Below are 5,923 nucleotides of genomic sequence, written 5' to 3'. Positions count from 1 at the left end.
CACCCATGGCCTTACAGCCCCAGGCCAAGCGTCAGCCCCGGCCTCCCGGCTGAGGTGTGCACAGGTTGGGGCTCCTTCTGGAGGCTCCGGGGAGAACCCAAGCCCTTGTCTGTTCTGGCTCGGGGAGTGTTGCTTTCCTTGTCTGGGGGCAGAGGCCTGGGGTGGGGGGCGTGGACTCGCCACAGAAGCAGAGATGATGAAGAAAGAAGGGCGGAATCCGGGCTCCTGGGGCTCCTGCCAGGCCTCCCCTGCAGACTTGTTGGGTCCCCTGGAGCCCCCTGAGCGGGTCTCCTGGGAGGCCGGCCCCACTGGGTACCCCAGCTCGTGTGGCCTTGGGGCTTGCTTGTCCCTCAGAAAGCCAATAGTGTCTGTCCCCTCACGGCCACTAACCCGGGTGGGCTGCCTGCAGGTGGCGCTTGGCGACGTGGCCTTTGACACCCGGGGCCACAGCTGCTTTAATTCAACCGTAATTCAGTTCGACTTTTTAGAAGATTTTTTATTTATTCATGACAGACACAGCACGACGTGGGGCACAAGCAGGGGGAGCTGGCGAGGGGGAAGCAGGCTTCCCACCAAGCAGGGAGCCCCATGCGGGGCTCAACCCCAGGGCCCCGGGATCACGACCTGAGCCAAAGGCAGATGCTTAACAGTCTGAGCCCCCCAGGCGCCCCGGTAATTTAGATCTAAAAAATTTTAATGACGGTTCAGTTACTGAGAACTTTTAAGGATGTTTGGAATAACTTCAGCAAAGGAATGTCCTTTTCTACGTTCTACGACGTCCGAGCACGGTTGGCGATTTCCGTCAAGAACTCAGCGGTGAGTGGAGACCGGCTGCTGCCGTGTGACGGCAGAGCTCGACGGCCGGGGGAGGGGGGCTCGCACCGCGACTCCTCAGATCCATGACGCGCAGCGGGGGCACATTATGGCTACACTGAATGAAACAGGACGTACCGTTGAGATCAGTTTGGCCTGTTTCTTGCAAAATGACACGTGTGTCTTGTTCTGCTTTTATGGCCTGGGCTGGCCAGACGCGGGGGCCGCGGGAGCCCAGCCCAGCCCAGCCCGGGAGCGTCCCTGCGCCACCTGGTGGAAGCGTCTTGCCGTTGCTGGTCGGGCTGCGCTTCGGAAAACCCCGAAACCCCAAAGAGAATTCCCCGTAAAGAACGAGGCTGCTGTTGGGGCGCCTGGGTAGCTCAGTGGGTTAAAGTCTCTGCCTTCGGCTCAGGTCATGATCCCGGTGTCCTGGAATCGAGCCCCGCAGCGGGGAGCCTGCTTCCTCCTCTCTCTCTGCCTGCCTCTCTGCCTACTTGTGATCTCTGTCTGTCAAATAAATAAATAAAATCTTAAAAAAAAAAAAAAAGGACAAGGCTGCTACACCAGGGACCAGCCAGCGTGGAGGGGGGACCCTGCCAACCCCTCCTTGTGGCCCCCGCTGGCCCCCAGCTGGCCGAGCCAGGGAGGTGGGGAGGCCACCCCGAGGGGCCCTTGGGGAAGGGGCTGGGCTTGGTCTCATCTCCCTCACATCAAGACCACTTCCGGGGGCACCGCGACACCAGCATGACTCAGAGCCCAGGCCTCCACGCTCAGGAAACAGCAGGTCACGTGGGGTCACCGTGGTTTCTCCGTGACCATCAACAGGACCTGGAGTGGAAACATTTGATAAGCCATAAATCTTTCCCTGGGAAACTACCCGGTCTTTGTGGGGCAGCTGTGCCCTCAGACCTCGGGCCTCTGCCCCTATTTGCCTGTGGCCAGGCAGGGCGGATGGGGAGACTGAGGCCCAGGGCCTGCTGTCCCAGGCTGGGACAGGCTTCGAGGGAGTGGGCGACAAGAGGACACAGGGGTGAGGGCTGTGCCCACCCGGAGAGCAGCCGGGACGCACTGGTGTGGGACATGGTGCCCGTGTCCCAGGTCCGCTGAGGTGCCCAGCCCTCCCGTGTCCCCCCGCAGGCCAGCCGGTCCGTGGAAGTGCCGGGAAGGCGCCGGCAGCCCTCCCCACAGCCCTGACTCTGGGTAAATGAGAAAGAAGGTGGCTTTCCACTCGCGATCCTGGCATCTCCCTCTGGAACGCGTGTCACATGGCCCAGCAGGCAGAGGCCCATCTCGTTCCCAAGCTCGCAGCTGTGTTTCCCTGTCCGTGTCCCGCACTGGCTCAGACCGCGGGCTGAGCCGCGCAGACGAGCACCCAGAGCTGTGAGCAGGGCCGCCGCGAGCGCGCGGGAGTCCCGCCCCCCTCCTGCAGGCGCACCTCTGCTGGCCGCCCACCCGGTGGGGCTCGAGAAACCGTGAACCTGCACAAACGTGCGGGGAGAGCACGAGGCGCCTGGAGAGCCGGTGACAGGCTTCGGCCGCTCCCCGCGCTGACCCCACCGCACCCACGCGCAGGCCCTCCTGGCCCGAGTCCACACAGGAAACGCAGCCTCAAGGCCTTGCCTTTAAAAAAAAGAAACATTTATTATTATTATTATTTTAGTTTTTTTAGAGGGGGAAGGGGCAGAGGGAGAGAGAACCTCCAGCAGACTCCCCCGGAACACAGAGCCCAACGCGGGGCTCGATCTCATGACCCTGAGATCACAAGAGTAGGACGCCCAGGCGCCCGAGAGGTTTTCTAAAAACAGACCATGGGTTGGTCCCTTTGTTTTAGTTTGTTGTCACCGTCAGGGACGTGGGAGTCTCCAGGCAGCAGAGGAGGCTTGACCCTGGGGGCCGGCACCCTCCCGGCTGCGCAGACTGGCCTCCCCTCCTCTCTTCCCGCCCATCTGTGGGCTCCTGTCCCAGGCCCGCCGAGCTGCCCTGCCCCTCGGGTGACGGCGCTCCTGGCTCAGAGGGCACGGCATGGAGGTGTGGCCTGGTGCCCCCCCCCCCCGTCCCCTCCCCACCCCCACCCCCCAGCTCAGACCCCTCTCTGCTGGGGCTTACCACAGGGGACGCCTGCAACCCCCGCGTCGGCGAGCACTCCAGTTCACGCGCGGGCACTGTCTTTCCCACGGGCCGAGGGAGAGTCGCAGGAAAGGCCAACAGCCAGGGCCCAGCTGCTGTCATGGGCTCTTTCCGGGCCCGCTCACGTGACACACATCCAGGCTGCCGGGGGGAGGGGCTGGGAGGACCCAGGGGACCTGCTGCCACCGCTGAGGTCCAAGCACAGTGGGGGGCCCCTGGACGACGGGCCACGGAGCCGGCTGGGTACGTCCCAGGAGCACGGTGGCCTCTTTGCCACTGTGGAGGGAAGGTCCCAGGCAGGCCGGGCCCCGGGGCCGGTGTCTCTCAGTAACCGGGTCTGACCGGGCTCCGCCGAGACAGAGCATCGCTCCTGGGGCGCTTTCCCGGCTGCCGAGCAAGGGCCCCCGTCGCCTGGCGGGTCGCACCGTGTCTCGAGAGCGGGGGACGCCAACTCCAGCGGGCGCCCTACCCAGTGAGTCAGGCCGCCGCGGCCCCACCGGCGCACGGGGTACCGTTCACGCAGACGACTGCGCTGCCCCATTTGATCCCGAGCTGCGTGGATGGCCTGGGCAAGCGGAGGTCCGGCCCCAGCCGCAGTAGTGATGACATGAGCCTCTGAGCGTCGTGGCGGGGCTGGCGTGCAGGTGGCTCAGTGGGTCGGGAGCGAGCGGAGGCTCCAGGGCAGGTGTCAGTGGGCGACCACTGCAGACCCACGTGTCTCCCGCCACTTGCCACGGCCACACGGTCACTGGGCCCGGGAAGCTGGCGGTGCGTGCACACCCATGCTGGAGGCCCCCGGGGCTGTGGCTGGTCACGTCCCAAGCAGTGATGCCCAGCGCCGTCCTGACCCTTGGCCGCCGACCTGTGTCCGCAGCGCGCTTGGGCCCTGTGCCAACACCTCACTTTCTCTCCCGGCCCCGCCGGTCTGAACCAGCAGCAGAAGTTTCCCCAGCCCTGGAGAGGTGCCCTGCTCCGCCCAGCCTCGGTTTCCCTAACTTGCAAACGAGGCAGCTGAACGCTGACATCCCATCGTCTTTTAACGTTTGCTGTCCTGTCGTAAGAACACAGGGTCCCAGTGGCACAGAGAACCCAGCAGAGCCACGCTGAGCGCCAGTCAGGGGTCTTCCCAGGACCGCCCGCCCCGGCAGCCTGCATCTCTCCGGTTGTAGGGGGCAGGAGGTTTCGGATTCGTTGTGGCCCCCACGGCCTTGGCTACACCCCCTAGCAGAGACATGGGACCAGAGACTGAGGGACGCCAGGCACAGGGACCTGCCGTCTGCAGGCGAGCTCTCCTCTCTCGGCACGAGTCAGCGGGGACCCTGGACACACGGCCTCTCTGTGCCACTGAAAAGGAGCAGGTGCCTGTGGGCGACACGGCTGGGCTCTGAGAAGGCAGACGACACTCGGGAGGGTGGGAAAGCAGCTGGCCAGCCGTGGTGGGGCAGCCCAAAGCAGCTAAGGACACGGGGCAGGCTGGACAGCGCCCAGGGCTGGACCCCCCTGTGTCCCTGTCACCACCGTCTCCTCCCTTCCTTCCTGCTCCAGAAAGAGTTCTAGGGATGTGTGGCTGAGAAGGGAGCTGCCCTTGGAGGACGGGGCTCGTGTCCATGGGGGAGGAAGGGGCTCGTGTCCATGGGGGAGGACGGGGCTCGTGTCCATGGAGAGGATGGGGCTCGTGTCCATGGGGGAGGACGGGACTCGTGTCCATGGGGGAGGAAGGGGCTCGTGTCCATGGGGGAGGACGGGACTCGTGTCCATGGGGGAGGAAGGGACTCGTGTCCATGGGGGAGGAAGGGACTCGTGTCCATGGAGAGGACGGGGCTCGTGTCCATGGGGAGGAAGGGGCTCGTGTCCATGGGGGAGGAAGGGGCTCATGTCCATGGGGGCAGGGCCCAGCTTCTCTGTGCTCCTGGCTCAGGGGCACACTGGTGGCCCTGGGCCTCAGGGCTTGTTGAGAAAGGCTGCCTGGGCTGGGGTCCTGCTCTGGGCCCCTCTGGCTCCAGCAGCCCCAGGACCCTGGGGTATCTTTGCTGGTGTCTGCAGGCATCCCATGGGGAGCAGGTCAGCAAAGGGAGGGGCCCAGAGCGCAGGAACCCGGAGGCGTCCAGCTGGCCAGGGGCTGCACCCTGCTGAGCTCAGCAGCCGCGGCATCTCCCGAGCGCTGTGGACGGAGGGTGACCTTGGGAGCGCGGGGCTCACACACGTGTCTGTGTTTGGCTAACCCCACTCACAAGACTGTCTTCAAGCTCCAGCCACGTGGTTGCTTGTTAGTCTTTTTAAGCTGAATTACATTCCGTCGTGCGGACAGACCACACGGATCCCTTCTTGCACCGATGTCCCCCTGGACAGCGTCTGCCTCTCAGCTCCGGGAATGGCTGCTGCGCGCCCAGCCAGGGCGCGCAGACCGGCTTCCAGACCCCGTCCGTTCTTCTGGGGGTTATGCCCGTCCGTCCAGCGGCCGGGTCAGACAGGGACTCTGCACCTGACTCTGACTTTATGAGGGACGGCCACCCGTTTCCCGGCGTCACCTATCTCGTGCTGTCCTCCGGGAGCACTTGTCCGGCGCTCGCCGGCGTGGCTGTCCTCTTGCAGGTAACACTCTGTTCTGAAGACGCACGTGATCCTTGCACCCAGCTGAAGCCTGTTTATTGGCCTCGCCCAGTCGTATGCCCTCAGACAGACACACAGCCGTCTCCTCGTGCAGCCGCTCACGGGCGTTTGGGCTGCAGCCTGTTCGGGCTGTTAGGAATGGCGCCGCCTCGCCCAGCGGAGCAGGTGCCCGTGAGCCCCTGCGCACTTCCCATGGGTACAACGTGCGGGCTCCGGGGCGCACCCGCGCCCTAGCGGGGCTTCAGTAACCCGCACCAAGCAAGGTTCCCTGGGAAGGAGGGCAAACTCGGCCGTGATACCAAGGTTAACCGCCGTCCAAGCAGTCACCGAATGTTTCCAACGGGGACCCTCACACTGGGCAGCGCGTCCGTGA

General features: G+C 64.6%; 1 long non-coding RNA gene across 1 annotated transcript; it reads right to left on the bottom strand.

The window, feature by feature from the left end:
- Positions 1–1,477: 1,477 nt before the first annotated feature.
- LOC123927235 lies at positions 1,478–2,971 on the bottom strand. The gene is made up of 3 exons (XR_006815390.1): positions 2,920–2,971; positions 2,292–2,433; positions 1,478–1,641 (listed from the first exon to the last, which is right to left on the bottom strand). It is a non-coding gene; the product is annotated as an uncharacterized LOC123927235 (long non-coding RNA).
- Positions 2,972–5,923: the final 2,952 nt, after the last annotated feature.

The sequence above is a fragment of the Meles meles genome, chromosome 16 (genome assembly GCF_922984935.1).
Source record: "Meles meles chromosome 16, mMelMel3.1 paternal haplotype, whole genome shotgun sequence".
Classification (NCBI taxonomy): Eukaryota; Metazoa; Chordata; class Mammalia; order Carnivora; family Mustelidae; genus Meles; species Meles meles.
Note: the sequence above shows the minus strand (reverse complement) of the source record. Positions and strands in the feature narration are given on the sequence as shown.